The sequence below is a fragment of the Giraffa tippelskirchi genome, chromosome 4, assembly GCF_054371585.1.
Source record: "Giraffa tippelskirchi isolate mGirTip1 chromosome 4, T2T-mGirTip1v1.2.pri, whole genome shotgun sequence".
Lineage (NCBI taxonomy): Eukaryota > Metazoa > Chordata > Mammalia > Artiodactyla > Giraffidae > Giraffa > Giraffa tippelskirchi.
The window spans coordinates 3951351-3961218 of record NC_137278.1 but is presented as its reverse complement, the minus strand read 5'-3'; the positions used below and the strand labels follow the sequence as shown (position 1 = coordinate 3961218).

At 46.9% G+C, this 9868-nt stretch overlaps 1 long non-coding RNA gene across 1 annotated transcript; it reads right to left on the bottom strand.

Annotated features, from left to right (window-relative positions):
• Nucleotides 1–1641: 1641 nt before the first annotated feature.
• LOC145545803 (uncharacterized) lies at nucleotides 1642–3520 on the bottom strand. Its single transcript, XR_014082198.1, has 2 exons — nucleotides 3386–3520; nucleotides 1642–2183 (listed from the first exon to the last, which is right to left on the bottom strand). It is a non-coding gene; the product is annotated as an uncharacterized LOC145545803 (long non-coding RNA).
• Nucleotides 3521–9868: the final 6348 nt, after the last annotated feature.

Below are 9868 nucleotides of genomic sequence, written 5' to 3'. Positions count from 1 at the left end.
CTGCGAGAGGCGCTGGCAAACGGTCCAGAGACCCCGCCACCAACTAGCAGCCAATGGGGTTGGGGGTTCGGGGTTCGGGATCAACAGGTGTGCCACGTGCGGAGGCCTCTCCAAAGTGGGGAGAGGACCCCGTTCTCAGGGGTCACCCTGAGAAGACGGGGAGGGCGGGGCAAAAGCACAGAGGCCCTGGGGTAGGGGCCTGGAGCCTCAGGGTTAAGAATTGGGGGGGGGGGGTTGGGAGCAAAATGGGTATGACTGGGAAAGTCTGGGGAGCAGAACCCCCGGAATCTCCGTTAAACGGTTTGGGATCCCCGCCTCCCGTAACCCCAGCAATGAGCAGCCACGGCGCCTTGATGGAGAAGCGCCCCCTGGCTTCTGCGGGAAGGATGGCAGGCACCAAGCCCTGCGAAGGTGTTGAAACCCCGGATACCCAGAGGTGGGGGTGCCCAAGGGAATCCCGGAGGATGGTCTGAGGCCCCTCGCCCCCCACCCCGAGGCCCCTGAGACCCCAACACAGTCACAGGGGCAGAGGTCATACAGAGTTGTGGCCCCAGTGGGGGAACCTTTAGTGACGTCTAAGGAAATCACAGAGTTCTATGCCCTTTGACCCAACAATATCTTACAGACATCTGCCCATGTGTTAATTGACATACAACAGTGATTCATTGCGACCTTGTATTTGCAAAAGGTTGGAAACAACCTAAGTATCCTTCAAAGAGGGCTGGTTAAATAAATCATAGTCCCACCAAGCACTGGAACACTGGGCGTCTGTTCCAAGAATGCGGAAGTGCCATGTGAATTGATAGGAACAATTCCCAAGATATACTGTCCCCTGAAAAAGGCGGATATGGAAGGGAGTGTGTAGTAAACCCATGTGTCATCAATTCATTTAGAGTTGACTACGTTTTGCCCCTGCGACAGGCGGGATCTTAGTTCCCTGACCAGGGATCGAACCTGTGCCCCTGTAGAGGAAGTACGGAGTCCTAACCACCAGACTGCCAGGAAAGTCCCTAGAGTTCACTTTAAAAGATGAGGGGTTCATATTACAGCCTCTAGGGAGCCAGCAGAAGCATGCTCAGCTGTCTATTAGCGGGAGAATAGACGAACAAACCCCTTTACGGGTCAGTGGTTCACTTTTTAAGGGGGGGTAAAGAATATACAATTTTACTTTTAACTATGTATATTATCTCTGGAGAGATAAATAAGAAACTGATAATATTAGTCACCTCCAGAGAAAAGATGAGTCCCGTGTCTGGGGAAAGGAGTGGGACAGAGAGGTCTTTTTACCAAAAGGCTTTGGTGTCAGTTAGATTTTGAACCACCTGTATTTAGCTACGGATCCTCCTGAGAGAAAAATGTAAGTGGATGTGGGACACCTGTTAGGAGGCTGTCACGGTGGTCAAACTGAGAGGTGAAGTGAGCTGGGCTGATGGATGGACTGTATTTGTTTATCCATTCATCAGTCCCAGGACACTTGGGTTGCTTCTGCCATTTGGCTATTGCGAGTGACGCTGCTATGAACTCGGGTCTACAGATATGTCTTTGAAGCTCTGTTTTTGATTATGTTGGATTTATACCCAGGAGTGGAATTGCTGGACCGTGTGGTCATTCTATTTTTAATTTTGAGGAACTGCCATGCTGTTTTCCACAGAGTACATCATTTATTTTGTTTTATTTATTTATGTTTGGCTGTGCTGGGTCTTCACTGCCACACACGGGCTTTTCTTTCTGGTTGCGGTGCCAGGCTTCTTGTTGTGGGGGCTTCTCTTGTTGCAGGGCAGGGGCTCTAGGCACACAGTCTTCGGTAGTTGCGGCTCCCGGGCTCTGGAGCACAGGCTTGGTAGCTGCGGCTCAGGGGCTTAGCTGCTCCACAGCATGGGGGATCTTCCCGGCCGAGGGGTGCAGCCCGTGTCCCCTGCAGTAGCAAGCAGATTCTTCACCACTGAGCCACCAGGCATGCCACTCAGGGCTGCTCCATTTTACCTTCCTCTACTGGGTGGAGGAATGTTCCGCAGACCGACTTCTGGCTCTGACCGCTGTTTTGCCTCTGGCCCTGGCCCTTCATATCACAGCACCAGCAGACTGTCATAGAAGGTGGTAAGAGTGCATCTCTGGAAACCACTCCTACCTAGGATGGCCATCAATAACTCAGCCATCACAGAAGGGACCACCTTCTCAAAAACCTAAAAACAGAAATACCACATGAGCCAGCAATTCCACTCCTGGGTATATAGCAAAAAACCCCCCAAAACCCTAATTCAAAAAGATACATATGCCCCAGTGTTCACAGAATCATTATTTATAATTGCCAAAATAATAGAAGCAACCTAAGTGTCCATCAACAGATGCATGGACAAAGAATATGTGATATATATCTGCACAAACACAGACACACGAGAGACCTGGGTTCGATCCCTGGGTGGGGAAGATCCCCTGGAGAAGGGAAAGGCTACCCATTCCAGTATTCTGGCCTGGGGAATTCCACGGATTATATAGTCCATGGGGTTGCAAAGAGTCGGACACGACTGAGCAACTTTCACTTTCATACACACATATATATACACATACATACAATGGAATACTACTCAGCCATACAAAGAATGAAATTTTGCCATTTGCAGCAACATGGATGGACTTGGAGGGCATTATGATAAGCGAAATAAATCAGACAGAGAAAGACAAATACTGTATGATATCACTTACATGTGGAATCAAAAAAATACAACAAACTAGTGGCTATAACAAAAAAAGACACAGACTCACAGATTGCGAGAACAAACTAGTGGTAACCAGTGGGGAGAGGGAAGGGGAGGAGGGGCAATACTGGGGGAGCACATTAAGAGTACAAACCACTGTGTACCAAATAAACCACAAGGATACATTATGCAACACAAGGAATACAGCCAATATCCTATAATAGCTATAAATGAAGTATGGCCTTTAAAAGTGGTGAATCACTATCGTACACTTAAAACTTACATAATATTTTACACCAGCTATACTTCAATAACCCTGGAGGAGGAAATGGCAACCCACTCCAGTATTCTTGCCTGGAGAATCCCGTGGACAGAGGAGCCTGGCGGACTACAGCCCATGGGGTCGCAAAGAGTCAGACATGACTGAGCACACACGCACACTTCGATAAAATAAAATATATAGACAGATCATTAAAAAAAAAACGGAAGTGAGAATCAGATACACAGAGAGGAGAATCCTTTGAAGACACAGACACAGAGGGAAGACCGTGGAGGCAGAGGCTGGAGGGATGCCTCTACATACAACCAAGGAGTGCCAAAGACGGTGCCACACCAGAGGCCAAGAGAAAGGAATGGAACGGAGTACTCCACCCCCGGAGCCTTCAGAGAGAGCATGGCCATACCGGTACCTTCATCTTGGACTTCTAGCCCCAGAACCGTAGGAAAACAATTTTCTAGTATTTTTAAGCCAAAACTAAATAAAAGTGACTGCAGACCAAGTGCATATATTCCACTCAGTCCATACAGAATATACTCCCAGTGTGACTTCTCCTTAATCAAGCTTCTCCTAATACCAGTGACCAGCACAAAGGAAATTGTGACCCGGGGGCGGGTTAGATGGAAAGAGACAGCAGCCTTAACTAACTGCAGTTAAAATACCTTACCTTTTCCATTCTTAAAGACACCTGACCATGTGAATACAACGACAAAGCACCTCCCAAGAGCCTTGAAGAAAAGTACCTGCAATGAAGGGGGCCTGACGCTTAAATTGTTAGCTTCACTGAAATTTGCCTCTGCCTGGCACATTTTTGAAAATATTTAACTCGGCCATATAAATTCTGTTTGTGATCAGTCTTTGACGTTCAGCCCTGTAGATGGATGCTTTTGAATTGTGGTGTTGGAGAAGACTCTTGGGAGTCTCTGGGACAGCAAGGAGATCCAACCAGTCCATCCTAAAGGAAATCAATCCTGAATATTCATTGGAAGGACTGATGTTGAAGCTGAAGCTCCAATACTTTGGCCACCTGATGCAAAGAACTAACTCACTGGAAAAGACCCCAATGCAGGGAAAGATTGAAGGCGGGAGGAGAAGGGGACGACAGAGGATGAGATGGCTGGATGGCATCACTGACTCAATGGACATGAGTTTGAGTAAACTCTGGGATTTGGTGATGGACAGGGAGGCCTGGCGTGCTGTGGTCCATGGGGTGGCAAAGAGTCGGACACGACTGAGCGACTGAACAACAACCTGTAGGTACTTAGTTGGTTTAATTTTGCTTTGGAACCAGTTGACTAGGCAGACGAACGTCCTCTGGAACAGGGTCTCCCACTTGGAAGTGAAAAAGAGAACCTCCCCCACGTCTCCACCATTCACCCCGCATGGGTGGCACCGGGTGGGAGGATTCCGGGACCTGTGGCCACGCCTCCCGGGGGGTCAGACCTGATGGGGAGGGTCTGACATCGCCCCGCCCCCCTCCCGCCCAGAGCAGGCCTCTTATTAGGCTCTGCCCCCGGTTCCCCCAATCAGGTGGCCTTCCTCTGCGGCGACTTCTCCCCTTCTTCTAGGTTGTCATGGACGTGGAGGACCACCAGGTGGCAGTGTCTGCTCACGGGGCGCTCTGTCGTCACCTCGTGGCCGAAAGTGAGCATTACGCCTTCTCCCCTGTCCTAAGGGTGCAGTGAGAATCCAGCTCCAGTTGGCAAGGGTTAACCCCTCCCTCTGTGTCAGCCCAGGAAGGAATGTTCAGATTCTGGGGCCTAAAGAAAACATTTTTCAATGCCCTCCTTGCTCTCGGTTGATTGCGTTCTTCTTGTTGTTGTTGAGTCCCTAATTCGTGTCCAACTCTTTGGGACCCCATGGACTGCAGCACGCCAGGCCTCCCTGTCCATCACCATCTCCCGGAGCTTGCTCAAACTCATATCCATCGAATCGGTGATGCCATCCAACCATCTCATCTTCTGTCCCCACGACGTTCTCCCCTTCACCTCAATCTTTGCCAGGATCAGGGTCTTTTTCCAAAGTGTCATTGTTCAGTTCAGTTCAGTCGCTCAGTCGTGTCCGACTCTCTCTGACCCCATGGACCGCAGCACACCAGGCCTCCCAGTCCACCACCAACTCCTGGAGTTTACTCAAACTCATGTCCATTGAGTCGGTGATGCCATCCAACCATCTCATCCTCTGTTGTCCCCTTCTCCTCCTGCCCTCAATCTTTCCCAGCATCAGGGTTTTTTCAAAAGAGTCAGCTCTTCCCATCAGGTGGCCAAAGGATTGGAGTTTCAGCTTCAACATCAGTCCTTCCAATGAACACCCAGGACTGATCTCCTTTAGGATGGACTGGTTGGATCTCCTTGCAGTCCAAGGGACTCTAAAGTCTTCCCCAACACCACAGTTCAAAAGCATCAGTTCTTCGGCGCTCAGCTTTCTTTATAGTCCAACTCTCACGTCCATACATGACCACTGGAAAAACCATAGCTTTGACTAGACGGACCTTTGTTGACAAACTAATGTCTCTGTTTCTCAATGTGCTGTCTAGGCTGGTCATAACTTTCCTTCCAAGGAGTAAGCATCTTTTAATTTCATGGCTGCAATCACCATCTGCAGTGATTTTGGAGCCCCCCAAAATACAGTCAGCCACTGTTTCCACTGTTTCCCCATCTATTTGCCATGAAGTGATGGGACCGGATGCCATGATCTTAGTTTTCTGAATGTTGAGCTTTAAGCCAACTTTTTCACTCTCCACCTTCACTTTCATCAAGAGGCTCTTTAGTTCTTCTTCACTTTCTGCCATAAAGGTGGTGTAATTGGCGTATCTGAGGTTATTTTTCTCCCAGAAATCTTGATTGCAGCTTGTGTTTCTTCCAGCCCAGCGTTTCTCATGATGTATTCTGCATATAAGTTAAATAAGCAGGGTGACAATATACAGCCTTGACGTACTCCTTTTCCTATTTGGAACCAGTCTGTTGTTCCATGTCCAGTTCTAACTGTTGCTTCCTGACCTGCATACAGGTTTCTCAAGAGGCAGGTCAGGTGGTCTGGTATTCCCATCTCTTTCAGAATTTTCCACAGTTTATTGTGATCCACACAAAGGCTTTGGCATAGTCAATAAAGCAGAAATAGATATTTTTCTGGAACTCTCTTGCTCTTTCAATGATCCAGCGGATGTTGGCAATTTGATCTCTGGTTCCTCTGCCTTTTCTAAATCCAGCTTGAACATCTGGAAGTTCACGGTTCATGTATTGCTGAAGCCTGGCTTGGAGAATTTTGAGCATTACTTTGCTAGTGGGTGAGATGAGTGCAATAGTGCGGTAGTTTGAGCATTCTTTGGCATTGCCTTTCTTTGGGATTGGAATGAAAACTGACCTTTTCCAGTCCTGTGGCCACTGCTGAGTTTTCCAAATTTGCTGGCATATTGAGTGCAGCACGTTCACAGCATCATCTTTTAGGATTTGAAATAGCTCAACTGGAATTCCATCCCCTCCACTAGCTTTGTTCGTAGTGATGCTTCCTAAGGCCCACTTGACTACACATTCCAGGTTGTCTGGCTCTAGGTAAGTGATCACACCACCGTGATTATCTGGTGAAAATCTTTTTTTGTACGTTCTTCTGTGCATTCTTGGCACATCTTCTTAGTATCTTCTGCTTCTTTTAGATCCTTACCATTTCTGTCCATTATCGAGCCCATCTTTGCATGAAATGTTCCCTTGGTATCTCTAATTTTCTTGAAGAGATCTCTAGTCTTTCCCATTCTATTGTTTTCCTCTATTTCTTTGCACTGATCACTGAGGAAGGCTTTTTTACCTCTCCTCGCTATTCTTTGGAACTCTGCATTCAAATGGGAATATCTTTCCTTTTCTCCTTTCCCTTTCGCTTCTCTTCTTTTCACAGCTACTTGTAAGCTATGAATTAGTCTTACTGTGGTCTCCCAAATCCCCCTGAAGTTACCTCTGTATCTACTATTCTCTAATGGGGCATGCTGTCCGTATCAAAGGCATGGGAAAGTCTGGAGTATTATCCTGGCCTCACAGCGTCGATCCTTCTTTGGTGACAGAATATGAAAGTTCCCACAGAACAAGGTAGGTCAGGGACTGCAAGTCCTCACGTTCACCCTCCTCTGGCTCATCTGCCACGTACTCTTGGTTGACTCCTGTGTTCTCGGAAGGGCCATCCTTTCAAAGTCTCAGGGCTTCCAGCCAATGACATATATCTCACTCTTGGATTACACATTTTTCTTTTAAAACCATATTTCTGTGGTATTTATTTGAACTTCTTAAATCCATCTAGACTAAAAAAGGTAGTCTTTTGACTCAGAAGTCACTTCAGAAACTTGGGGTATCCATATCCAAGGGGCCCCTTGCTCTGATTTTTATCTCCTTTAACATCCTCAAATCCAGTCCCTTCTTTCCATCCTCACTGCCACTTCCTTGGTCCCAAGCAGCATCCTTGGCCTGGATTATGAAGCCTCTCTGCTAATTTGGGCTTCCCTGATAGCTCAGGTGATTAAGGATCTTCCTGCAAAGCAGGAGATCCTGGTTCAATTCCTGGGTCAGGAAGATCCCCAGAGAAGGGATAGGCTACCCACGCCAGTATTCTTGGGCTTCCCTTGTGGCTCAGCTGGTAAAGAATCCGCTTGCAATGTGGAAGACCTGGGCTCGATCCCTGGGTCGAGAAGATCCTCTGGAAAAGGGAAAGGCTACCCACACCAGTATTCTGGCCTGGAGAATTCCATGGACTGGTTACAAAGAGTCGGACACGACTGAGAGATTTTCACTTTGTTAGTTTATCTGAATCCACTTTTGCCTTTTCTGGTCTATTCTCTACACAACAGACAGAGTCTTTTATATGCATAAGTCAGATTCTGTACTCCAAGGCCAAATTTGGCCTGTTACTCCAGGTGTTTCTTGACTTCCTACTTTTGCATTCCAGTCCCCTATAATGAAAAAGACATCTTTTTGGGGGTGTTAGTTTTAAAAGGTCTTGTAGGTATTCATAGAACTGTTCAACTTCAGCTTCTTCAGCATTACTGGTTGGGGCATAGACTTCCATTACCGTGATATGGAATGGTTTGCCTTAGAAACGAACAGAGCTCATTCTGTCATTTTTGAGATTGCATCCAAGTACTGCATTTCGAACTCTTTTGTTGATTGTGATGGCTACTCCATTTCTTCTAAGGGATTCCTGCCCACAGTAGTAGATATAATGGTCACTTGAGTTAAATTCACCCATTCCAGTCCATTTTAGTTCTCTGATTCCTAGAATGTCGACATTCACTCTTGCCATCTCCTGTTTGACCACTTCCAATTTGCCTTGATTCATCGACCTAACATTCCAGGTTCCTATGCAATATTGCTCTTGACAGCATTGGACTTTGCTTCTATCACCAATCACCTCCACAACTGGGTGCTGTTTTTGCTTTGGCTCAATCCCTTCATTCTTTCTGGAGTTATTTCTCCACTTATCTCCAGTAGCATATTGGGCACCTACTGACCTGGGGAGTTCTTCTTTCAGTGTCCTATCTTTTTGCCTTTTCATACTGTTCATGGGGTTCTCAAGGCAAGAATACTGAAGTGGTTTGCCATTCCCTCCTCCAGTGGACCACATTCTGTCAGACCTCTCCACCATGACCCGTCCGTCTTGGGTGGCCCCACACGGTGTGGCTTAGTTTCATTGAGATAGACAAGGCTGTGGTCCATGTGATCAGATTGGCTAGTTGCCTGTGATTGTGGATTCAGTCTGTCTGCCCTCTATGCTCTCTCTCAGCGCCTACCGTCTTACTTGGGTTTCTCTTACCTTGGAAGTGGGGTATCTCTTCACGTGAACCGTGAACTTCCAGATGTTCAAGCTGGTTTTAGAAAAGGCAGAGGAACCAGAGATCAAATTGCCAACATCCGCTGGATCACCAAAAAAGCAGGAGAGTTCCAGGAAAACATCTATTTCTGCTTTATTGACTATGCCAAAGTCTTTGACTGTGTGGATCACAATAAACTGTGGAAAATTTTGAAAGAGATGGGAATACCAGACCACCTGACCTGCCTCTTGAGAAATCTGTATGCAGGTCAGGAAGCAACAGTTAGAACTGGACATGGAACAACAGACTGGTTCCAAATAGGAAAAGGAGTACGTCAAGGCTGTATATTGTCACACTGCTTATTTAACTTATATGCAAAGTACATCATGAGAAACGCTGGGCTGGAGGAAACACAAGCTGGAATCAAGATTACCGGGAGAAATATCAATAATCTCAGATATGCAGATGTCACCACCCTTATGGCAGAAAGTGAAGAAGAACTAAAGAGCCTCTTGATGAAAGTGAAAGAGGAGAGTGAAAAAGTTGGCTTAAAGCTCAACTTTCAGAAAACTAAGATCATGGCAACCGGTCCCATCACTTCACGGCAGATAGATGGGGAAACAGTGGAAACAGTGTCAGACTTGATCTTTTCGGGCTCCAAAATCACTGCAGATGGTGATTGCAGCCATGAAATTAAGACACTTACTCCTTGGAAGGAAAGTTATGACCAGCCTAGACAGCATATTGAGAAACAGAGACATTAGTTTGTCAACAAAGGTCCGTCTAGTCAAAGCTATGGTTTTTCCAGTGGTCATGTATGGACGTGAGAGTTGGACTATAAAGAAAGCTGAGCGCCGAAGAACTGATGCTTTTGAACTGTGGTGTTGGAGAAGACTCTTGAGAGTCCCTTGGACTGCAAGGAGATCCAACCAGTCCATCCTAAAGGAGATCAGTCCTGGGTGTTCATTGGAAGGACTGATGTTGAAGCTGAAACTCCAATACTTTGGCCACCTCATGCGAAGAGTTGACTCAGTGGAAAAGACCCTAATGCTGGGAAGGATTTGGGGCAGGAGGAGAAGGGGACGACAGAGGATGAGATGGTTGGAT